At 40.9% G+C, this 26,998-nt stretch overlaps 1 long non-coding RNA gene across 1 annotated transcript; it reads left to right on the forward strand.

Annotated features, from left to right (window-relative positions):
• Positions 1-10,229: 10,229 nt before the first annotated feature.
• LOC117443091 (uncharacterized) lies at positions 10,230-18,326 on the forward strand. Its single transcript, XR_011642959.1, has 3 exons — positions 10,230-10,317; positions 11,350-11,591; positions 18,030-18,326. It is a non-coding gene; the product is annotated as an uncharacterized lncRNA (long non-coding RNA).
• The last annotated feature ends 8,672 nt before the right edge of the window (positions 18,327-26,998 follow it).

A 26,998-nucleotide genomic window follows, 5' to 3' on the forward strand; every position in this document is an offset into this window, starting at 1 on the left:
GGGAGAAATCTGATACAAAATCCCTCAAGCCTACGCTCCGGGCTCTGGGGCCCTCAGCCGTTTGACCCACCACTGCGTAGGCAACTTGGAGCCTGTTGGTGGGGTGTCTTAAAACAACAGACGTCTGTGAACAGGTTTTCTAAATTAATTGTGGCAGCTTCAGAATCTTAATACTTGGACTGTGGCAACTAAATAAGAACCCCAACATCTTTAGGTAAACTAAATAACATATTTCAATAGCTCTGAATTTCTGACAAGCATCTGTGTTTATTTTCAAATGAAATCCTTCAGATCCCATTAAAAATCTAAATATGATTTGAACTGCTAATGTTTCTGGTAAAGAAACACACTAATGTTATGGATTCAAAAACAACCAAAATCACAATACTAACAAAGTGAATGGCTTCCTGGTGATACTGCTTTTACCCGTCAGTGCTTAGATATTATCCCGCTGAAAAAATGAATACAGAATTCCAACAAACTGTCCTCAAATGTCTTTCTATTATAAATGTGGTGAAATGTATATCCCCATAATGACCTAAACAATCAAGTCTATGGCTTTTACTTCTTTACCAGGCTAGTTACATGATGTTGTTTAAATTACATTGTGTCTCATTACATTACTATGTTTTATCTTAACTGTAAATATGTTCTTTCTACATTTCAAACCTCAGTTACTTTAATACCTGTTGAAACATTACTCACAGGTCAGCTTCTTCAGTATTCCATTCTGGACTTACATCTCTCTGGTAGCCCCTTGGCCACTGATTCTTTATCTGTGTTACCTGCTATAACTCAATCAATATTAGAGACATGTCAACATTCATCAAACAGCATCTTATCCCCAGATATGGAGCAGGTCAATTCTAAAACTGTCAATCAATGGTCAGATTGAACAATCGAGTTTTGGCAGCCGGTTACTTTCAGTCCCTAAATGAAAAATGTACATTGTGAAGTTTACACTCCCCCTTTTTTACACATTATCTCATGTGTAAACAAAATCCTGTATGGGAAGAAAACCTTCAGGTCATAATGGATTATAAGACAATACCCAACATTTTTCCCAAATGTACATCCATCATTTCCACAGTAAACACTTCAGTGAAATGAAGGGTTTCTCTCCATCTTTCAGTCCTAAAAGAAACAGAATCTTCATGTTTTAGTTTGAGTTTCACATTCTGCAAACCGCCACCTCCTGTGGGAGTGAAATATCATCAAGCAGAAAGTAAACGGGTCACATGTGGGCGGTTTCCCCTTTTGTGGAATGTTTAGGAAACCTCCCATTTCACACATTATTATCACACAAAAATAATGTGTTAGTCCAAAAACATGCTTGATTAGTCATTGTTTTAAATCATGCAGTTGCACTGATCAGATGCAGACATACACTCACTCACACTCACACTGTCAGGTTGTAAAGTTAAGTTTGGTCAGGTACACCTCAGAGTCAGTCATTGACAGTGCCTTCCCAAGTTACCCTGTCGGTCAGGGTCAAAGGTCAGTTGGTCTCAGTCTTTTTGGCCATGTGTCATGCTCTGCAGAGACTCCGATCTTCCAGCACAGGCCAGCATCCTCCGTCTATAAAAATCTGTATATATGGAGCGCCATCATTTATTAATTCACAATTACAACTATAATGTTCAAGATATCTCCAACCCCTCATTGCTGTTTCCCACATTCCCTGAAAAGTGTCTAGCCAAAAAAAAATGTCACTTCCTTAGAGTACTACTACTACTACTACTACTACTACTACTACTACTACTACTGCAATTCATTTACACCTAATCAGTATTAAAATGACTAATAGATCTATTTCAGAAACTTGTGTACATCACTATTATCTTGTGTCAAAACATTACTAGGATCTGTAAAGCTCTGCTATGTATTCCATAACTCATTCTATTAATTTATCTTCAATTCTGGTGCACTTAAAGAACAATGTTACCCTCTTAACAGTGCGTAGAACCCTGGGTGTCCGAACATGCAACAATTACTCCCTATTTCATCAAGGATTTAAAAACAGAAGTCCTTTCGTATGTCCATCCGAAAGCCCTCCTATGGTAATAACTATGCCACAATGGTGAAACCAGTACCTCAAATTGAAATACTATATTTAGTTTAGAACTAGCTTTCCCTTCAACATGACCTATATAAAGAAATATTTGTGTGATCTTATAGAGCTGTTACTAAAACTCTCCCTTTGAACTGATCAATACTGTAACAAATTAAAACACTACCAAATTCACACATGAATAAAAAGTCCAGTGCATACTTCCATCATGCCCCCCCTCCCTTTTCTATCAGTGTGTTTTAGAATGATTTTTCACTTCACTTTAATAGTTCTCCTCTTTTCCGCTATTTTTTATTTACCAATTGACTAATTTATGGTCAATACATCTTCTTATCTTCACTTATTTATCAAGTCAATTCAAGTTCTTTACAATACATTAGTAGATACCTTGTGGAGTATTCACAATAACTAATCCCCTCTAGGATATGAAATCCATTCATCTTTAAGCAGATACTATTTCCTTATTTATCTTTTGTTCATGATAACAATGGTACAACAACCACACGTTTTACCCATAGCTAGTTTCTATAACAAGATTATTATGTGTGACATAATAATCAGATGTCTTGTTTGCTAACCAAGAATATTCAACTTTAATCTTTTCAGCATTCCAGACCATCATATAAACAAGCAGCCTCCTATCTAAACACTAAGCATTAAGGTTTCTACACCACCAACTGGGAAACTCTTGCACAATTATGCTGTAAAATCATTGCATCATTCCTCCAGAACAATCTGAGACAAGCATGTCTCAAGATCTTGTCATAATGAGCACAGTTAGTGATGCAGCTGTAGTCAGTGGCAGGGTCCCCAAAAAAGCTAGGACCGGCCCTGGTCAGTGGGCTCCAAGGAAACTCTCCCTGGCTTTGAGATGAGGGAAGGAATCACTTGGCAGACACACGTTGTCCTCTGTACGGCAGAAATCCCCCAAAACCGCAGTACCTCTTCACACCACTGTTGCCTTGACAACGAGGCACAAGCATAATGTCAATATCTCCTCAGAGATGCATTCTTTGCACACTTCTTCTGTTCGCAGTGAGCAACTCTTCACCAACACACTGATTCAGAGAACCCAAAAGGTGGTGCAGAACTATCCAATGCTGCTGTAATCACATTCAGCTACTGAGAAAAACTCAATTTAAATCTCTCTCCCAACGGGTTGCAAAATAAAACAGCTGAGTGTCTATATGGTCAGGAATGCTGAAACATGTGAATGTTAAAACAAATCAATGGCAGTAGTCTACCCAGATTCTTTACTCCATTAAAAGTAGTAAAACCACATTGTAAAATGTCTTTTGTCTAGTTGAAGTCCTGCTTACTTCATCTTTAAAATCTTCTTTAATTTGAAACCAAAAAAGGTCTTCCTTCTCCACCATGATCCTATCTCTACATCAAAGTCCATACAAACTGATGATTTATCTTTAGAAACCATGAGGAATGACAGTTCTCATAAAACACTATTCTTCCTTACTTCAGTTCTAAACCAAATGAGCCAAACAGGAAACCCCCTTTACCACTTGCTTATTCTATCTACTTGGTTAATTCTATTCATTTTCAAATTGTTTATCTAAGTTGTGTTACAAGCATGGTGAGGTTACAGAATACACAAATAACTGTATTCAATCCGCGCCGTATTTGAAAACTGTAATGACTTAAAATCAATATTTAAGGACGTAATATAAGTTAAATATATTGTTAAGCTAATTACTGTTTTATTGTGAAGGCATCTCTGGCGAACAGCGGCCTTTGGCTTTTATTGTGAAAGGCCGTTCCGGAAATATACACCGTAATGTGAACAGTGAGTTCGACTTCTAGAAACACGGCAAGTTACGATAACAATCGTTCTAATGCATTAAATAAAGTCATGAAAGAGACAAGGAGGGGGAAAGGAGTGTGGAAGCAAGCAATGAACTGAAAATGCCACCAATCCTCTGTTTTAACGTGATGGCGGACATTGAAAACCAAAGCGGGCATAAGCACCCCTGTCATATAAACATTAATAGATTCCTTCTGACTGACAAGCGTTCAAAAACCCTTCTGCTTATCACTTAGGCTACTACTTTGTGTTTTATTCATAACCTAAAAATACAATTGTGATGAATAGCTTGCTCTTTTACCATTACATTTACCAACATAAAACAAGGTCTTTACTAATCAACAATGACAACCAACAGACAGAACAATCAAGAAACAGATCAATACAACTCCTAAATAACATTACAATATATATTTCTCACAGTGAGTTCGTTATCTAATGTTTAACAAATTCTCATCTTTCTATGTGTAGTAAAATGATCAGTTAATGACGAATAGTACGAAATTCACAATGCAATGTTTCTTATTTATTTAAATGTACAAGCCTTTTCTTTAGCCCCCTGTTTGATTCCACTTCAAATCAATCTCTTAATCTGTTCCCATTGCTCCCGGTAACTCCCTGGAATTTCAGAATTGTCTTAACCATTCTGACGTTCCATATTCACTTCGCTTTTATTTATCTGACTTAATTAATATGTGATCACTTGTATTAATATACTGGGCTATTGTCATTGTTAACGTGCTTCCACCCCCTTTCAGCCACTAGATGGCAGCAGCAGAGCACAAATGAGCTTCACTCTTCTGAGTGCATTGTCTGAGTTCCACAGACAATCGCTCACACAGGTATTTTAGGTAAAAATCACACAGATTTATTCCCCGTACAGTTTGTCCAGCTTGATAATGTGATGTGTATTTCAACAGACAAGCAAGACCGCGAATGATGAACCCAGGTCTTAGCAAGCCTTTTATCACACGTTAGCTTTTCAAATTAAATTTACAGACAAAGGGAAACGAGAGCCGGTCCCGTCACAATTTCGGTGAGATCCGCGTTCTCTTTCCCCCGATTCAACATATAACAGACCGCTGGCACTTAGCTTTTAGCCTTGGTCTGCTATTTAACCCCAGTTATAAATGGCGACCCGATCTAAAATATCGAGTTTCCAGGTTTTGTCGTGCAGGAATATAACCTCGCAACCCACAAACTGCACCGTTTCCACGCCACTCAGGAATAAGTATACCTGAGGTCCACGCCAAACTGCTCTATTTTCGTTACGCAGGACTTTCTGTCTACCTTGCGATCAACGTTCACGTGTTGTATATAACTTTCCTAACATAGTAAAATATGCATTGTATATTCCATTTAAAACTTTAAAAACACTGTAAAACGCCTACAGACGATCCTAAAGTGTTACCTTATCTGTAGTGGCAGGGCCCTGCTGATTGTCTGAGATGTTTAAAAGTGTTTGTTCCCGACCCATTCCGGTCGTCCGGATTCTTCCACAGCTCTGTTTACCAGGCACGTCGGGTCAACATTTGATAGAGATTTATAGGGACAACTGGTCCGCATTCCAAATCTCTGCGCGTCCCTAACAAGCTGGTTATCATACAGGAAGGAGTCCAGAACATACAAGTATCCGTTAAAACAATAATCTATTTTAATGGTAATATAACAATGCAATACAATCAATACATTACCATACAAAGCCATATCATATCATATGCGTATATGAGGGGAGAGAGCAACCTTGAGAATTGTTAGCGCCGGTGTTATGCCGTGTTATGCATGCACCTCAGGGAGCGTGCACAGTGTAAATAAAAAACTCCCAGACATTTCAATGATCTGTACGGCAAAGTACGGTTTGGAAACGATATAATTTCCTTTTTTGGCGGGCATGCATAACACGGCATAACACCGGAGCCTCACTGTGGGGAAACGTTGGCGCTGTTCTGAGTTTGTTCTAATCTGTCAAAATGACAGACTTCCTTCAGATTTTCCCGTCATTGTTAAAAAAAATCTGTCATAGACGGAAAGTATTCGGTTAACGCGACCTCTGGGTATGGCGAGGATGGGTGATCTGTTTGGTATTTCGAGCAAAACACTTCAGAGACATGTTTAGTATATATATGGCCCTATAATATATTGTTCAAATATATCATAATAGGTGAGCTTCAATATAAAAAAATGTTTTTCCAAAAGCAGGTGAGGATGGAGGATCCCCGGCCGGGCCTGGAGACGTGCCCTGTGACCTCTGCCAGGGGAAGGCTGTGAAATCCTGCCTGGGTTGTTCGGCCACACACACACACACACACACACACACACACACACACACACACACACACACACACACACACACACACACACACACACACACACACACACACACACACACACACACACACACACACACACACACACACACACACACACACACACACACACACACACACACACACACACACACACACACACACACACACACAAGCTTGAATGACACACAAAGACCCAGAAGTAGTTTTTCTCTGTAATGCAGCATATTATTTTCAATGGCGTTATTGTATGATCAGAATGACAGATGTCTGCGGAATGTGTACGGCTCCATATGTGTACTGCATTTTTTGAAGTGCTGGAGCGGCGTTCCGGTAGCACTACACCATGTGATGACACGTTACACTCGTGTTGTGTTCAAGGAACCTGTCCTTGGCCAGGAAAAACAGGCAGTCGCTTGTTTAATTCTGTTGCCGTCTAGATTTCTTTAATTTGTTTTGCGTGTGTTTATAAATTACCTCGTGGGCCGTATCAAATGGTCTCGCGGACCGTATACGGCCCGGAGGCCAGAGGATCCCCACCCTGCCTTAAAGGACTGACAGGATGGAAGTGGGAGTGGTGAGAGAGTCCATTAACAGGAAAGGTGTCAACTTGTCTCTTACTCCTGAAAACAACAAGATAAAGCTTTTTCTTTCAAATGTGTGTGTTGCAGCAGCAAAGGGAGAGCAATTGTAAAGTAGAATAAAACTAGACTTATTCATTTCATGGTTAAAACAGAAAAAACAACAACTTTATATTAAGGAAGAAATTCACATATGGCAAATAATACCTTAAATATTGTGATCATTATTACTTTCTATTATAGTTTCCTATTTCTATGACATTTCGCTCATCTTTATTGTGACTCTAATGAAATGTTTAAATTTTAAAATGTGCTGTTTATTTTGGGATTTTATTAAGACTGTACTTTATGCAATGTGTAATGCCTAAACACACTGCTGCTCATGTACACAGTTTATAACTCATTGTACACTTTGATTGACTCTATTGTTTTCCTTTCTGATGTTGTGGTGATTTTCGAGCAATCTCTGAAGGAATCATTTATTTTGGGGTTTAATAAGTTATATCTTATCCTAAAGAATAATCAATAATATTACTCGGCTAACTTGTATTTGGCTTCTTTAGTCATACTCATGTTTGGGTATCATTTGCCATTTTCTTCGGCTGTTAAGATTCACTTTTAGTTGTTATATCAAAATAAAATATAGTTGTAATGCTACACTGAACAAAAATATAAACGCAACACTTTTGTTTTTGCTCCCATTTTTCATGCGATGAACTCAAAGATCTAAAACATTTTCTATAAACACAAAATAACCATTTCTCTCAAATATTGTTCACAAATCTGAAAAGATCTGTGATAGTGAGCACTTCTCCTTTGCCGAGATAATCCATCCCACCTCACAGGTGTGGCATATCAAGATGCTGATTAGACAGCATGGTTATTACACAGGTGTGCCTTAGGCTGGCCACAATAAAAGGCCACTCTGAAACGTGCAGTTTTGCTTTATTGGGGGGGTCCGAAAACCAGGCAGTATCTGGTGTGAGGGGTAGGGTTAGGGTAAGGGTTAGGGTTAGGGGTAGGGTTAGGGGTAGGGTAATGTTGTGAATTAAGTGGCCTGTGTTCGTCGTCCATAACATACGCCTGCCCATACCATAACCCCACCACCACCATGGGCCACTCAATTCACAACATTACCCTAACCCTACCCCTAACCCTACCCCTAACCCTAATCCTACCCCTCACACCAGATACTGCCTGGTTTTCGGACCCCCCCCCAGACCCCACCCAATAAAGCAAAACTGCACGTTTCAGAGTAGCCTTTTATTGTGGCCAGCCTAAGGCACACCTGTGCAATAATCATGCTGTCTAATCAGCATCTTGATATGCCACACCTGCGAGGTGGGATGGATCATCTCGGCAAAGGAGAGGCGCTCACTGTCACAGACTTTTTCAGATTTGTGAACAATATTTGAGGGGAAATGGTTATTTTGTGTATATAGAAAATGTTTTAGATCTTTGAGTTCATCTCATGAAAAATGGGAGCAAAAACAAAAGTGTTGCGTTTATATTTTTGTTCAGTGTATATTTGTTTTCTGCAATGGATGCAGTTTTTGCCTTTGGTCACTTGAGGGCAGTGCAGACACAGTAATGGTATTCTGCTAAACTCCTAAAAAATAAACAAATACACAAGTTACTGTGCACAAAACAGGAGATACATATTACTGTATATTGCCATTTTAATGTCTTCATACAAGGTGGGTTATATTTAGTGTCCACTCAATTTGCTGGAGGTGAGAATGACAAGAAAAACATTACCAATATCTGACCAATCACGGCTTTGATAGGGCCACTAATGCAGGCGAAGAGATGTCGGCGAAAAGACAGTTTCAGTCCGGCGCAAGCAAGAGGAAAAAAAACAAAACATGAAGAAACTAGAGCATCACTCGAAGAAGGGTTATTGTATGAGTCAAATGTACAACTTGCGAATGTTGTATAAGTCAAATGTCAAACTTTTGCCAATTGCCATATTAAAACATCAGCTGCAATTCAGGACATGAAGAAGGCAGTCTCTGCAGAGCATACAGGCTAATGGAGATTCAGTTATTTCCAGCATTCTTTATTTACCATTCATTCAAGTATGTTATGCCTTTGATCTGCTAACGTACAGGAGGAAGAGTGATACACTGTCTGTCTAGTTGGCTTACGTAACAGTTAAAGTTTACAGCCTAAAAAACATGGAGCATTTGTCCCCCTCTTATTCATTTTTATGTCAATTAGCACATTTCATGGTGACGCTCAGCCTCTCCCCTTAACTCCTGCAGTCATCATCATGTCAACCACAACACAGAGAAATACTGATAGCAATGTGTGTGTAGTTGTAGATACATTGCTGACAGAGGGAACTACATTTAAATAGAGATTTAAGAAATATCAGTTTTTGAGCATGTCATAAGCATGTTTTGTCTTGACTATATTACAACTATATTATAATAAAAATAATATAGTATTTATATTATTGAATTGATTATGATTATTATTATTATTAGTAGAAGTAGTTTATTTGCATTCATTATATTTTAATCTTTTTGAGACTGGTATTTTCGCTATATTCATTCTGTAGTGCACTATTAAGATCAAAACATATCTTAAATCTGCTTGAATGATGGATTTCGTGTCTGCATTGGTCCAGGAGATCATCAACCTCCCAAAGATGACACTACAAAAAACTGCTCTGGAGATGTTGTTATTTCTCCACAAAAGTGAGTTACAGGAACTGTACCCAAATCTCTGGATTGCCCTCGGCATTGCAGTAACTCTTCCTGATACAGTTGCGTCTGCTGAGAGAAGCTTTTCCAAACCGTAGCTTATGAAGAGGTACCTCCGGTCGTCAATGGCACAAGAACGCTGTGTTGATAATAATAATAATAATAATAAACAGGAATTATATTTGTATATCAAGTACTTTGTTTCCAAAAAACTAATTTCACTCCTGTCATTGGGGGGGGCTCATCTCACAATGTCGCTTGGGGCCCCAAGTTGGCCAGGGACGGCCCTGCCGACTAACTCCCCTTGTGTGTATGTACAGCTCTCAACATGCCCAGACTTGTAGTGATTTTCACCTTGTTTAATTATTTCCGCCTCATTCTGAAAGAAAGAAGTGAAATGTTCCAACGTGACGGCCGTCTGGGTGTGTGGTGCGAGGCGGGAGATGTAGTTTATTGAGCGGTTTCACACAAAACAAAGGGTTACTTCACAGTTTTACGACACGTTTTTATTTTTTTAACTTGCAAAATGATCTTTTAAATGGACAAACATCATATGTGTAATTCGTGGCACAATTAAAACGGAATCGAAAGATAATCTTTCTCTCTCCATTGACTTCAATGCATACTTTTTCAGAAATAGGTTCCATGGAGCTCCCCCGGAAAGGGGGGACTTCGCCTCTCGTGCAGCGTCAGGAAAAACAAGTTGACACGCGCCGTCTATGCAAATAATGATACTTTGACTTTCATTTTCATTTTCAGCGACGATACGGAGGGTAGCTCTCACGTGAAGGTGATTTCCCACCGAGACAAAACAACAACAGTTACTAATAAACAAGTAAGCTTTGACTTTATTACGTCTTCTCACGCTTTATGTAACTTTTATTGGATTTGAACTATTAAGCTGCAGCAGAGGTTCAAAGGCTTTATGCACAGCAGTGTAGATATTTCGGTACCACTTTACAATAAGACTACCCTTATAAAGGGTATAACAAATAGTTTGTAATTCATTTATTAATTAGGTTGTGAACACTTTATAAATCATTAATAAGCATTTATAAGACATGAGATAAACAGGGCAACTGTGACCGGTTGCTTGCCAAATAGTGAGCCCACACGTATCAGGCCTTATATTGGCTACCTAGCTTACTTCGTGTTCTTCATCAGCCAGCATCCTTGGTATCTGTTGCTCACTGAGTTGATTCTCGCTCAGTAGCCAATATAAGGCTTAGTCCTCTTGCCAAATAGTGAGCCTGTGTTGATGAATGGAAACTATGTTAGAACTGGTTTATAAATGGTTCTTAATGATTAATAAAGTGTTTACTACCTAATTCATAACCTAATTATAAACCCTTTATGAATCCTTTCCTTTGGTCTTATTTTAAAGTGGTACCGATATTTCAATACAAAACGTAGGTCCAGCTTCTCCAACAATGCAACATAAATATATATAAGACATACAAAAACAATAACAAATTGTTATGTTGCTGGTTTAGGGCAACAAAAAGGTTTTTTTGTTCCAAAAGAAAAGTCAGAATTCTAACTTTTTTTCACAGAATTCGGACTTTCAAGTCAGAATTGCTGCTTTCACTTAAAGCTCACCTATTACCTAATCCTGCTTCTTTACACATACTCCAGTACAGGTTAGCTCTGGGTGTTAGCGATGCTTGCTAATGTAAACAAAGACCATATTACGTCCAAAACAGTCAGGCACACCGGGGACACAGATGTATGTATAAAATATATCAAAAAGTGCATTGTGCATGATAGGGGACCTTAAGTAAAAACTGTCAAACGACGTTACAGTGCAGTAATTGGAATGTTAGGAAGCACCTAACCAGAAACCCTCTCCTCTGTCTTTCCCCTGCAGAAATGGCCTCTGCAAACATTTCAGAGGGGTTTCTGTGCTCCATCTGTTTGGATGTTTTCAAGGAGCCTGTTTCCACTCCCTGTGGACACAACTACTGCCGGGCCTGCATCAGCCGCTACTGGAGCTCCGGGGACATCATCCAGTGTCCGCTGTGCAAGAAACCTTCCGGACAGCCCCCAAACTGAGAGTCAACGTCGAGTTCAGAGACATGTTGGAGATTTCCAAGAGGACCAAACAAGCAGGTGACTCAAATTCCCAAAATGTTCTGAATTTGTAAAAGGTATTTTTTCAAAGAACGTTTTTTCTGATTTTTGGGAAAAAAAATTGTCTAGAATTAAAATGTTGAATTTATTACCTTGGATTTAAATAATTTGCGTAACACTTTTCTAGTTTTATAATAATTATACTTTTGAATACTGAACAAGTGTTTTGGTAATGTAATACCATTTTTTAATTGCATATACATATTTTAAAACAATAATGTGTTTTGCCTATATATTTTAATAAAAATAAATTCCATTTATTGATATATACATTTTGATATAGAGCACGCTCGTGAACTGTCAACGGGGGGGGGGATTAGCGCCGGTGTTATGCCGTGTTGTGCATGCCCACTGCACCTCGCGTGAGCGCGCCACAGCGTAAAGCATAAACTCCCAGACATGTCGATGATTTGTACGGCATAGTTAGGTCTGGAAACGACATAAGGGCGTAACACCGGAGCCTGCTGCAGGGACACTGTGGCGCTGGTCTGAGTTTCTTCTAATCCGTCAAAATGACGGACTGCTTTCAGATTTTTCCGTCATTGTCAAAAGAATTCCGACATAGACGGAATATATTCGGTTAACCCGACCTCTGGTCAGGAGACTCACGCAGTGTCATACAATAAAACCCTCTCTCTTTTCCTCTGTACCCACATCTCTAAAAACGGGGGGAACAACGGAGCTGATTCAGATTTGCTGATATGATGTAATATCACGGCCCTATCAGAACGTTGCTGTCAGAAACAATGAGACGTGTTCTGGAAGTAATATGGTCTTTGTTTACATTAGCAATCCAATCCAATTCACTTTATTTCCAGAGCACATTTTAAAAACATGGGTTTGCCAAAGTGCTTTACAATGAACATAACATTATAACAAAGTCTAATATTACAAGAATACATCAGCCTGTCCTCCTACAAAAACGACCATATAGGCCGATTGTTCAAGCCCTTATTACGACCCAGAGACACGTTTAAAGTGTATGTGTTTCTTACACGACTTTTTGATTCGATTTCTGGCGAGAAGTGTATATTGTACTCTTAGAATCCACGTCCAGTCGATGTGTAGGATCTATAGTTTGATAGATATTACGAAGATGATTTGAGGTCTCGTCAGGAGAACGTGTATGCAGCTTCCATGTAAAGTTAGCGTCGGTGAAAACAGTTTTTCCGGTCTCGAAGTTTTCATAATAAAACCGGATGTATTCCCCTCACTGTCAAATGATTACGCAGTGATATCTGCATTACTCATCCACTAAAAAACATCAGTTTATCCTTGTTAATTACACAATATTGATTGGTTTAAATTTTGTACAATGCTTTTGTGTTTTAACTCGATTCAGAGAATCAAATAGTTTTAGACACTACAGTTTCCGAAGGCACAACACTACCAGAATCCCCAGCTATCGTTTGAGACTACAACATCCGCCTTGCTTTACAACCCCGTGATTAGTCATCAAGCTCTGTGATTTGATGTGGAGTGGCAGTGCGACAAGTTACGCAGAGTGCCAAACTGCTCTATGAAATGGAATGGAACCACGACAGACTTTCCAGAACTGGAATTGGACGGGTCCAGCCCAGCCCCCGTCCCACAATTAGAAGTTGCCAGTATTAAACTGTGTACCCCCTGGAGGTTTAGGGGATACGAAACACAGTGGTGTTATCAAATTTAAAACATATAATTAATAAATGGGTGAATTAATATACCCACATGACAGCTAAGGTCAGAAGAGTGTTACGGTCACTGTTTAGATCGCGGAAAGAGGTAGGACCCAAAATGCAGACTACAAAAATATAAAGATCTATAAACAAAAGCCAGCTTTATTCTTAAAGAAGCAGATCAACAAAAAACATGGCAAGGATAATCCATAGGTCACACGAGGAAGATAACGTACCCAAAAAACGATCGTGACCAACATGAAGGGAGAAAGGGAAAACAAACAATGAACCGACACCGAACACAGGAAGAGACAAGACAAAATACAGGGAGGGGTAATCACGAGATGAGAAACAGCCGGGCAGGGGAGGAGAAACACAAGGGCAACAGGTGAACACAATCAGACGATCAGACACACCAGGGAAACTAACGACAGGGAGGAAAACACAGGGAGAGGGACCAGACAAGAAACAAGGAGGAAAACATGACAGGGAGAACAGAACAGCAAAATAACCCCACAACTAGACACAACAAAACTCAAACCCTGACAAAGAGCTTTATTTAACAGCTAGTCTTATGTCTGTGACCCCTCCTGTTGTTCATTGATGAGCCTGAAACATGCACTTGCCAAGGTTCAGATGCACATTTTGCAAATATGGCAGTAGCCATCGATCGTCTTAAGATAAGATAATATAAGATATACTTTATTGATCCCAAGTTGGGAAATGTTTTTGTTACAGCAGCATGTACTACTTTGTTCTACTCCACTACAATTCAGAGGTTAACTTGGTATTTTTACTCCACTACATTTATTTTAGTTACTTTGCAGATTCTGATTAATGATGTGAAATATAACCCTTATTAAATCAGACTTTAGTTACACCTGAGTCAAATTCAGGGAAGGTGATTGTCAAGTGCGAAAATAAACTATCCAATATATTGGACGTTAAGTACTTTGTCAGACTTCAGGATAACCCCCAAAAAATGTTCTTATTCAAAAGAAGACCTTAACTTCAAGTATTCTTTTATGTTTAAATAAAGCTGTGACAGTGTTCTATTTGTCCGTTTGAAAACATAGGCTTAGTCGGTTTAATTAAGCTCCAACATTTTTATTTTTAACAGCCACAACAAAATAAATATTGTTTGACAAAAAGGGAACAGTATAACTTAAATAAACAAAATAAAAGTCACCAAACCAGGCCGTCCATCACTCATGGAGAGTAAACATGTCCCAGCTGTTGCCTTCACTGCAACAATCTCCCGAGTGAGCACTTCCAGGGCCAACACTGTCCCTTTTGAACCCATAGCCCCTCCCCCTAGGCTTACCATCAACAGGTTACACAATTAACTCAAAACCACATTGTCAACATAAAAATCCGACCCAAACATAAACAGGTTAACTACCTCTTAACACAATCATTCCCCATAATTAACAAACGCAAAATAAATAATAAATTGCATGGTTCATGACATCCTATTTAAATCAAAGAAGTGATGCGCCTCCGTCTTTTCCACATTGCCTTTGCTGGGAAGACGGCGGCCGCACGACAAACGGAAGAGAGCAGGAAATGTTTTTGGTGTGTGTGTCGGCTGTCAGTGGCAGAGTCAGTCACCCTGTGATCCACTCCGTCACAAAAGCCTTATCAGTTGGTCTGTTTTGCACATCCTCCTGTTAATATCTTTGGACGTCCTGCACTAAACTGTTTTATTGTAGAGATCACTACAGTATCTTCTTGATATTTTCTATTCTATATTTCTATCATGCCTTCTACTTTCCCCCAATTGTGTATGTAGGCTACTCTTAATATTTAAATTTGTTCATCAAATAAAACGTATTCAACCACTAAATTCAATAACGTGCTTTTACCACTAGGCGGTGCGGGTTAAAAAAACAGTGGTGTAGTTAATAAAACATAATAATGTCAAACATAATATGATAATATATATTAACTTTATTGTGAAATTAAAGGAAAATACAGTTTCAGTCTCTCGATGTGAAGCTTATGCATTGTACCATGAACCTGTATAGACCTGTAACAGTCAACTGCATGAGGAGTTGGAAAGGTAGTTCAGTAAATAATATCTTTAAAAACTACAAAAAAGTCCCTTTCTATCAGCTGTGCACCGTTATGGTGTAAATACAGACAGATCTACTAATTGGATCAAATGTAAAAGTCAGCCGAATTAGTGTTGATACTGCAAGGAGACGTATTGTGTGAAAAGAAATGGAAGATGTTGTTTAATGGCTGATATATTTATGATCCACGTCACGTATTCAGTTTTGGTTGCATTTCTTACAGTTTGTCAAAAGGTCTTCTGATCAGGGCTCTATAAATAAATATCTAGGGCAGATATGTAATATTTAATGGAGCCGAACCGTGTATTACAATGCCGTTATGTGATGACTTCCAAAAAGAAAAGCAAGAACACTCGGAATAAAGTATTATTTTATTTTTAAAAAAATGTTTTTCCGATTTCATATCATATAAACACCATATCCCGACATGCATTGCGGCGTGATTTTAGCCTATCAAAACCTCTGAAAAAAGAAAGGTGTCTCTCAGAATTGAAAGAGAAAAACCGATGGGAAAAACACAAAAGCATTGTACACAATTTAAACCAATTAATGTCGTATAATTAACTAGGATAAACTGATGTTTGTTAGTGGATGAGTAGTGCAGATATCACTGTTAAATCATTTGATCATTGGTTTTATTATGAAAAACGTCGAGACCGGAAATACAGTTTTCAACCCGTAACTTTACATGGAAGCTTGCCGCATATACACGTTCTCCTGACGAAACCTCAAATCATCTTCGTAATATCTATCAAACTATAGATCCTACATATCGACTGGACGTGGATTCTAAAAGTACAATATATACTTCTCGCTTGAAATCTAATCAAAAAGCGTTTTAATTAGGGATGCACGATAATTATCGGCCCGATAATTATCGGTCCGATATTAGGAATTATGACGTCATCCCGATAAACCGATAACAGTATTAATAGCCCCGATAATATACAATATATTTTTTGGGTAAAAAAAAAGAAAAAAATACTGAGGTGTGGGTGGATTGGGATGAGGGGCGCTTGTTTTTCACTCGGCTCCTCCCGTTTTGCCAGTACTATGGTGTTAGTGGTTTAGGAAGAGGGGAGTTCTTCACAAATCCAGCGCTCCCTAATACTTCGAACCTGATCAGTCACCTGAAACAATCGCCATCGCTACGATGGTGTGTTAAAAGCTTACGAAGACAATAATACAATACAGTGTGTGTGTGTGTGTGTGTGTGTGTGTGTGTGTGTGTGTGTGTGTGTGTGTGTGTGTGTGTGTGTGTGTGTGTGTGTGTGTGTGTGTGTGTGTGTGTGTGTGTGTGTGTGTGTGTGTGTGTTTCTGCGCACGCGCGTTGGAGCTATGTGCAACTCAAGGCATATGCTCGAACCGGAGCTGCCTGGACGCTGCAATCATGTTGCTGAGTGTGCTGACTTTTCGTACAATATCCCGCTGTCTGCTTCCTGCATCAAGTCAAGTGCTCGGCGCAATTGTGTGGATAGAGCGCTCCTCTGTTTTCATTTAAACAGCTCCTTATATCCGTTAGCGCAGCTAGCTAGCACCAGATGCTAACAACAACAATGCACGTAAGGTCTCTCTCTCGCTCGCTCGGACCACACGTACACACACCCTCCCGGTCCTCCCGATGGCCAGTCGGTGCCTGCCGGTGAGCGTGGAAGTGTGGTCTGCCACAAGCGGGCGGCAGGAGCGGGCTGTCAGCATCAGCTTGTAGATGGTATTTTAAACTCGATGCGCTCTGAAGCTACGGGGCGGCCGAGGACAAAAATACACATGCGTTAATCGCGTTAAAATAATTAGTGGCGTAATTTTTATTTTTATTATCGATTATCGGTATCGGTATCGGTCTTGAGAAGCAGGAAGTTATCGGTATCGGTATCGGTTTCAAAAAACCAATATCGTGCATCCCTAGTTTTAATGCCAAACTATCCTACAATTTAGGATTTTACAGAGAGGGTTATTTGTGAATGAACGGGCCGGGAGCATGTTGTTTCTTACACGACCACTAGAGCACCTCTAGTGCACCACTTTCAAACGTGACTCTGGGTCGTAATAAGGGCATGAACAATCGGCCTATATGGTCGTATGAGTTGGAGGACTTGTTGGAATACATACAAGGCACACATAAAGGCTATGGACAGACAATAAAGCATACAAATAGGTACAGCATAGCTCAGTCTGACTCGAAAGCGTCAGCAAGCATCGCTAACACTCAGAGCTAACCTGTACTGGAGGGAGTATGTCTCAAGAAGCAGGAAATAAAAGGAACTCACCTGGTGGTAAACCTGAGAGAGAAAGCCTTCGAGCTCCACACTGTTTCAGCAATAATCCTTGATGTGGTTTGGAACATAATATAGCATTTAATCACGGCAGCATTTCGCTGAGTTTCTGCTCGTCTCTGCAGCTCTGCTGCATGCACGCTCCAAAGGGGCGTGGCCACGGCAGCTCGGGTTACAGTTGACGAGCCAGACCCAGAATCAGCACGTTAGTAACAGGGCTTGAACAGAGGGAGAAGAGGCGATGGGTGATCTGTTTGGTATTTTGAGCAAAACACTTCAGAGACATGTTTTGCATAGATATGGCCCTATAATATATTGTTCAAATATATCATAATAGGTGAGCTTTAATATAAAAAAGGAAACCTTATGAAACATTTAAAATATGAAAAAATAATCTTTAATTTTCCAAAGCAGGTGAGGATGGAGGATCCCCGGCCGGGCCTGGAGACGTGCCCTGTGACCTCTGCCAGGGGAATAGGAGGCGTAAGGCTGTGAAATCCTGCCTGGTTTGTTCGGCCTCTTACTGCGACGCTCACCTGAAGCCCCATCGCACCGTGCAGAAGTTAAAGTGGCACCAGCTGATCAACCCCGTGGATTCCCTCGAGGAAAGGGTCTGCAGGAAGCACAACAAAGTGATGGAGTCTTTCTGCAAGATAGACCAGTGCTGCGTTTGTTCCGTGTGCCTGAAGGAAGACCATGTGGGGCATGACGTCGTCTCTTTGGAGGAAGAGTTTAAGGCGAGGAAACTATGTTGCAGCGTGCAAACACATCTATGGCCAACGCTATGAACGATAAATGCAACACGGTTATAAGAGTGTATAACCTTGATGGCGCAAAGTAGGCAGAAGCTGGAGGAAACTAAGGTGAAGTGATCCAGACTTCGATGGTTTGGTTGCCGCGATTCTCAGAAAAAGCTAAGCTGATGGAGGTTTTGGAGGAGAAGCAGGGAGCTGCAGAGCAACGGGATAAAGCACTACAGAGACAGCTAAGGCTGGAGCTCGCAGAACTCCGTGAGACGAGTCTGAAGATGGAAGAGGTTTTAAAGACAGAGGACGAATTTCGACTCCTGCAGAACCTACCATCCATCCCCTCTGCAACACACACAAGGCATCGCTATTCAGAACGCCAAAGTCACACACCATGCGACACAAGTGCATTAGATGCAGAAATGAATAACACATCATTTAAATACTGTGCAAAGGCAAGACGTAACTCACCAGAGTAGTGCGGCCTAAAAAGGATCACGATTCCGGCAGTGAGAGCACGGTGGGCAAAGTATTCTTAAAAGTTTGAGCGATTTCAACAGAGGCGAGCATATAATGGCGGGCGGACTCTGGTGAAGGATAGAACGTCTCGGCACGTCGGGGGCGGAGCACATACGTGATGACGTCAGACCAGCGTCAGACAGATTCCGTAAAAATGCTTGAGTACTATTACCGATATGACCCAAAGTGGTTGAACACTGTATACACAATAATAAATCAGTTCATAGTCATCAGAAAATTAGCGGTGAATTAACGTTTTGAAATGTTTGAGTTAAAACAATCAATTTGCTTTCAGAAGCTTGTAAAGTTCGGTCTTACAGTGTGCAAGAACATGGTGATTCTGTGAAATCACTGGCTGATTAGTGGTTTTGAAAAATCACTGTTGTGGTGGTTTTTCAAAATCACTTACTAGTGATTCAATAAGTTACAGAATTGTATAATTATATAAATATAGGTAAAATATAGTGATACAATATAGGTTACATACCTTGTGTTGTGAGAAATGACAAAAGATGGTTCCAGAATGATTCAGAAGTGGGGAAATGAATAAAGCAACCTCTGGGTTAAAAATAACCCAGGCAAGTGTTCAACTGCAATTGAAGCCCTAATAACCCCTTTGACCCAGCATGAACACCCACCAGTGTGTTTACAGTACCCAAATAACCCATAAATATGACCCAGCCAAATCAACCCAGCAATGTGTTTTAGAAATAACCCAGCTTTTTTTAGAGTGTACAAGTGCAGTGCCACATTTTACCGGTCATGTGATCACGTCACGTGACAATGATGTCACATTCCCACACACATATAAGAAGCAGCCTGTCACTTGAAGCTTCACAATCTCCATCCTCTCCAACGGTTCAGAGCAACTTTAACAGACAGAGACGGTGACATCATCATCATCATCATGCTGGTTTTCCTCTTCCTGTTGGGCCTAGCTCTGGGTGCTGTGTCTTCTTCAGATGACCCTCAGCAAGACAGCTGTCCCTCCTGGACCTCCTTCAACGGCCGCTTCTACAAGTACTTCGACACAAAGACGACCTGGGCTGATGCAGAGCTCCACTGTGTGTCCGTGGGAGGCAACCTGGTGTCTATCCACAGCAGAGAGGAAGAGGACTTTGTCAAAGCCCTGATCAAACGCTCTGACCCTGCTGAGGGAGCAGCATGGATCGGACTCTGTGACATGGCCAAAGAAGGAAGTTGGATGTGGTCTGATGGGTGTGCAGCCAAGTATTTCTTTTGGTATAGAGGAGAACCAAACAACCTAGGAGATGAAGAATGTGTACATACCAACTTTGGAAAGATGTGGAATGATTCCAAGTGTTCAAATAGTTTTCCCTCAGTTTGTGCATCTCGCACAGCTTGTCGTTAAACTGAGATGTTACGTGTTCACCTGTTTTGTTAACATGATAACAATAAAGACACAGATGTAAACTTGTATATGTGTGTGAACAGAAGTCCTTTTGTCTAACCTTTATTCTCATGAATGTTACATATTCACACTGGTCACTCCAGGGGTTAATCAAAGGAGTTATTTCTACACCTTTTTAAATACATTTAGTAAATAATATTGATGATTGTAATGGTAAACTTACTATTAGGGTAGTTTACCATTGTCTTATTAGTGCAAACTTTATATTTTACCTTATATGGGCACATAAATTGCAGCAGTTCCCAGAATGATGTGTTTTGCTTGTAACCTCTGTCGTTCCTATAATAATGTATTTTAGCTTAGAAACTTGTCTATTAGCACTTTCCACTGTTCCCAGAATGATGTGTTTTGCTTGTAACCTCTGTCGGCACTTACAACAGTTCCTATAATAATGTATTTTAGCTTAGAAACTTGTCTATCAGCACTTTCCACTGTTTCCATAATGATGTTTCGATATCCATGACCTTAAAAATGCTGAAGTAAGGTCTGGGTGATATGGGTCAGGTCATGTCCTCTGCCTGCTGTATGAATGACATTTAAGGTCACCCAAGGTCTGAACTTCAGAAGGGGGGCTAGGTGCCAAATACAGGGCGATGGGCAAGTTCCTGTTTAGCTTATTTGTCTTATAATCAAGTTCCCCATTTCTTAGCTTCCATGTGTTGCTGACAAGTCTCCCCACTTCCCCTTTTGCTGAGTGGGCTCCTGGTTCAATCCATTAGTGATTGAAAGATTCAGTTCCTCTGGAAAGCTTATCTCTCCTGCCAGGGCCCCTCCCGATATGTGACGGAATGTTGTTGAACTGACTAAAAGCTATATAACCTGTATGCATTCTTCACTCGGCGCGCACTCTCTCGGGATACTTTGTGTTCTGTGAGACCTGTGTATTTGAGGCCTCAAATAAATAACCAGATCCAAGACGACTCTGTCTGTTTCACCATTTATTGTTTGATACTTCTGACTTGTGTATCTCCACAGTATTGACTAGGCCTAAGATTTCCATAACAAGTTGGCGTTGTCGGCAGGATCTCTGCAAGCTCGATTGGGGACACCTGCGGACGCTGGTGGTCGCTCCAGGATCCTCGGATTCTCCTCTACCTCGACAGAAACCGTACGGGACGAGAGAAGGACCAGCGCCGGGGTGAAACCGATTGACTTCACGAGATTCAACGAACTCAAACTCTGTCATACTGATCATACAGTCTACACTCGTCGATCAGAGCGAGCGGAGTGCATTTTCGCGAGCGGAGCACATTTTCTCATCCGCCTCACGGAGCGTGAAAAGTGAGGGGCATGGCTGCCTCTCTTCCGTCGGCGTGGATAGGAGGTTTACCGGCTGCACGTTGTTGCTTGGGCCCCCTTTTTCCACCTGCCCAGTTGTACTGTGGCGGGGACCTGCTTCCACTTGTCGTGTGCTGCTGTCCTGGCGAGATTTTGCCCCGAGGGGCGTAACGGAGAGACCGGAGCGGCTTCGCGTTCGGGCTGCGGCCTGCTTTACACCTGCTGTAGTTGAGGCCTGTATCCACCTGCTCCACCTGTCGTGCTCTACGGTGCCGAGGACGTTTTACCACGGGGATATCGCGGAGAGACCGGAGCGCCTCTACGCCTCGAGCTGGTCCTGCTTCGCCTATCCTGCTGTACTGAGGAGGTTCTGCACCGGGGATATTGCGAGGAGAACGGAGCGCCTCCACATTTCGGGCCTGCTTGCACGCCTATCCGGATGCTCTGCTGGTCTGGGAAAATGGCCCATATCGTGATTCTACTGTGCCTGTTAACTGTTTTGGACTATGAGAAGATCTCTAGTCATTCTGAGAAGACTACTGGATTCAGGTCTGTTCTGCCACCCGCAGTGGGCATCCCCTGCAAAGGTTCGGATGTGTTGCTCAAACAATTACCGATTGCCTTGTCACAGTCAATCTGCTCGACAAAATATGTTTGTCTTTTTTATTTTCCTGCGTTGATGGTTCTTCAGGACTGCTTCTTAAGCTCTAATCACACTCTCGCAGACTTTTCCGGTGTTTCTAAATTAGATGACAATGTATGTGTGTCGTTTAAGAGGAAAAGATGCCTGTTTTTTTTGTGTTATTACTGTTAGGAAATGTACAACCTAACCCTGGTCCGCCCAGTAGTAATAGTCAGATCGCTACTCCTGCTGATTTTAAAGCTAGGTCTGGGTTGGGTTTCATCCACTTGAATATGCGCAGTCTGTTAGGTAAACTAGATTTTGTCCGTATCTGGGCAAAATCGACTGACGCTGACGTCATTGTCTTATCTGAAACGTGGCTAAATAAATCTATTTTGGCCTCTGACATTGCCTTAAATGGTTTTAATGTGTATCGTACCGACCGGCCTAATAGAGGTGGTGGCGTTGCAATTTATGTTAAGAATAAGTTCAGTGTAACCACATTAGTTTCCAAATCGATCAGTAAGCAATTTGAATTTTTAGCCTTAAATTAGAAGTGGCAAAGGGTCAACAGGTCATGGTAGTGAGTTGTTACAGACCCCCCTCAGCTGTCAAAGACTCCTTGTCTTCACTAGCAAATCTTTTATCACAACTAGACTACAAGGAAATAGTGCTACTGGGAGATTTGAACTGCAGTGCCAGAGGATTTTAAAAACCTTTGTATCTCATTGAATGTTACTCAGATTGTTGACAGTCCTAATCGCCGAAATATTAAGTCCCCTAATAAATCCTCCCTAATTGATCTCATTTTAACTAATGTTCCCCATAAATATTCATCTGTGGGAGTATTTGCAAATGATCTGAGCGATCACTGTGTTGTAGCCACAATTAGGGACACTAAGGTCCAAAAGGTTAAACCTCGCATTATCATCAAGAGAGACATAGAACATTTTGTGGAGCAGGGTTTTGTGCATGATCTGTTTGATTTTGATTGGGGTAAAATCGATCTGTGTGCTGATGTGGAAACCGCATGGTCTTATTTTTATCTTGGTTTTATGGAGATCATTGATAGACATGCCCCCCTGCGTACATTTAGAGTAAAGGGACGAGACAATCCTTGGTTTTCTGCTGAGCTGTCTAGTCTCCTTCATGAGAGAAACAAGGCCTGGGCAAAGGCTAGGAAATCAGGCTCAGAGATAGAGTGGCTGCGTTTTAGGCAGCTAAGGAATAGCTTCACTTCAAATGTCAAAAGCGCAAAGTCGAAGTACTATTTGTCAGTTACCACAGAAAACCTAAATAATCCTAGGAAATTTTGGAAAGCAATAAAATCGATATGAACCGGTGAGATCCGTAATGAGCTGCCTCCGTGCCTTACCACAGCATCTGGCTCTATATCGGACAGGGCTACTATGCTCAATTGCTTTAATGAGCATTTTGTGTCCTGCGGTTCTATGTTTGTTTCTGTGACTAACTCTGCTTCTGTGAACACTACAGTCTGTGACTCTGAACAACGTGGTCTGGAAAACCCTTTCAGTTTTACCCCTTTTACTGTTGATGTTGTTCATGAAGCCTTATCTAAGCTAGATCCTAGGAAACCGGCTGGCCCGGACAACTTAGAACCTTTCTTTTTAAGGATAGCTGCAGATTGTATTGCTCCACCTCTTACTTCTCTTTTTAACCTCTCCCTCAGCACAAATACAATTCCAAAAGTATGGAAGTCTGCTTATGTCTTGCCTTTACTGAAAGGAGGGGAGGCAACTATTTTAAATAACTATAGGCCAATCTCTAAATTGTCAGTTCTGGCTAAGGTTCTTGAACGCCGAGTGAGTGAACAGGTAAAGGAGTTTTTATGTACAAATGACATCCTGTCTAAACATCAGTCAGGATTCAGAAAGAAACACAGCACCATCACTGCCACGATGAAAGTGGTGAATGACATTACTAGTATTTTAGATAATAAGCAGAGTTGTGCAGCTTTGTTTATTGACCTTTCCAAAGCGTTTGACACCGTTGATCATCGCATTTTAAAGCAGAGGCTAGCCAGTATTGGCATATCCAGCCTTGCAGTGGGGTGGTTTGTGAACTACCTCTCTGAAAGGTCCCAATGTGTTCAGTTTGATGGACTGTCTTCTGAGTGGTTAAACATTTCTAATGGTGTACCACAAGGTTCTGTTTTAGGACCACTTTTATTCTCCATATATATTAACAGCGTAGGTGATAATGTGGATGAAGCTACTTTACATTTGTATGCGGATGATACCGTGATGTATTGTGCAGGTCCCAAAATTAAAGAGGCTGTTGTTAAATTACAGGCTGTTTTTAACACTATTCAGACTCAGCTCTCTGAACTAAAGCTTCTTTTAAATGTGGATCAAACCAAGGTAATGCTCTTTTCAAAAGCAAAGACACCAGAGCCTGTTTTAGATATTGTAACTACGCAAGGAACAAAACTTGAAGTTGTTGCCTGTTACAAATACCTTGGTATCTGGCTTGATGATTGTCTCTCTTTTAAACTTCATGTCAATAACCTGCTAGAAAAACTGAGGGTTAGGCTAGGGTTCTTTTTCAGAAACAAGTCCTGCTTCTCACTTGAGGCCAGGAAAAGGCTCTGTGACCTTTTTACCTGTGCTGGACAATGGTGATCTGGTCTATATGAATGCACCTGCCAATTGCCTGGTCAAGTTAGATGCTGCGTATCACAGTGCACTGAGATTTGTGACAAACTGTAAAGCATTAACCCATCACTGTACCCTGTATGCAAGGGCTGGTTTGCTTTCACTAACTGTACGGAGGCTCAGTCACTGGTACATTTTTATATACAAAGCCATGTTAGGGAAACTTCCATCTTATATCTGCTCCCTGATCTCACGGAGAATTGTAAGTGGCTACTGCCTGAGATCGAATGCTGTGGTTTTATTAAATGTGACAACTGCTAGGACTGTCTTAAGGCCCTGTCACACTGTCCCGAAATTGACACCCGATGGACACACGAATATGGAATTGTGAATTTCGCACGAAGATGGCCCCGAACCACACACGAAGGCAACATTTACATTACATTTAAGACATACAACTGCAATGAAAGTACCAAAAACAATTATGTTACAGTAGCCTACTATGATACTGTACTGATATCTTCAGACTTTGTTCTTTACTTTATCCGTCTTTATATGTAGAAAATATTACGTTTTCTCCGTAATTTTGTTTCCATAACAACAACAATTTCTTGTCAACTGTCCTTCAAAATAATATATTATATCCTTTTTAGTTTCACAGAACACAAATTGGGTTATTTACATAATATATTTACATGATTTTGTTGTGCAATAAAACAACCCGATGGACACACGATAAAGGAAATGTTCAAATTCGGCTGTGATCGTAGCAACATCGGGCCATTCGTGAGGGCATCTTAAGCCATCGTATGACCGCTGGCGGAGTTTCTCAGGCTCCGGCATCAACTTCGTGAGCGGAGGCAAAATCTTTGGCATGCCAAAAAATTGCCGAAGGACCTTGCGAAGGATCATTTTCGTGTTGAATTCGTGTGTCAATTTTGCCCTTCGTAAGGCCATCGTGAGGGCATCTTGTTATCCTCGGTGCCATCGGGCATTCGCCCCGATCAGAGTGAATGTGAATGCACCGATGATAATATGAAGATGACACGATTTGACAAGATGCCCTCACGAGTGCCTTACGAAGTTGCCGCTCACGAAGTTGCTGCCGGAGCCTGAGAAACTCCACCGGCGGTCATACGATGGCTTAGATGCCCTCACGAATGGCCCGATGTTGCTACGATCACAGCCGAATTTGAACATTTCCTTTATCGTGTGTCCATCGGGTGTCAATTTCGGGACAGTGTGACAGGGCCTTTAGGGAAGACAGCTTTTAGATGCGCAGCTCCTCTGTCTTGGAATAGTCTGCAAATTAAATGGAAACTTAACAATCTGGTGCCACTAAATGTTTTTAAAGCTCGGTTGGATGCTACTCAATCGGAAGCTATTGGTACCTGTTTATGTGGATAATTTTGTAAATGATGCTGTATGATGTCCTTTTGTTGTTCTATTTATGTTTTTATGTTTCATGTGGAACTACTTGAGCAGGTCTCCCTTGGAAAAGAGATCAATGATCTCAATGGGATTTTATCTGTATAAATAAAGGTTTGAAATGAAATGAAAATACTTTTCAAATACTCGGTGAGATGTACAGTACCTAGATTGTTTAAAAGTTAAAACGTAATTAAAACCTGATTTTGTGGGACAACTGGTCCGCTTTCCAAATCTCCGCGCGTCCCTAACAAGCTGGTTATCATACAGGAAGGAGTCCAGAACATACAAGTATCCGTTAAAACAATAATCTATTTTAATGGTAATATAACAATGCAATACAATCAATACATTACCATACAAAGCCATGTCATATCATATGCGTAATGTCAGGAGTATGCCTACTCCTGGCCCTTGTTCACGGGCTGCCACGACCTTCCGGTCTGGGCGGCGCGCGAGAGAGAGAGGCAGAACAAAAAGCTGAATAGCTTTCATACCAACAGATACAGGAAGGGGTGGAGTTTACTCAACCTCCACACACACACCCCCCCCCCCCCCCACATTCCAGAGACCTCAGATGTGTCTTAAAGGATATTTCTTTGCTTCCAAAGATAACACAAATATTTCACCTCTCATATCTCCAACTTCTGGTTACACAGAATATAAAGTAATTAAACCCACACATATACTATTCAAGATATGTAGACTTCCCTGAAACATGACATGCTAGAGATCTTAAG

Source organism: Pseudochaenichthys georgianus, unplaced genomic scaffold (genome assembly GCF_902827115.2).
Source record: "Pseudochaenichthys georgianus unplaced genomic scaffold, fPseGeo1.2 scaffold_535_arrow_ctg1, whole genome shotgun sequence".
Classification (NCBI taxonomy): Eukaryota; Metazoa; Chordata; class Actinopteri; order Perciformes; family Channichthyidae; genus Pseudochaenichthys; species Pseudochaenichthys georgianus.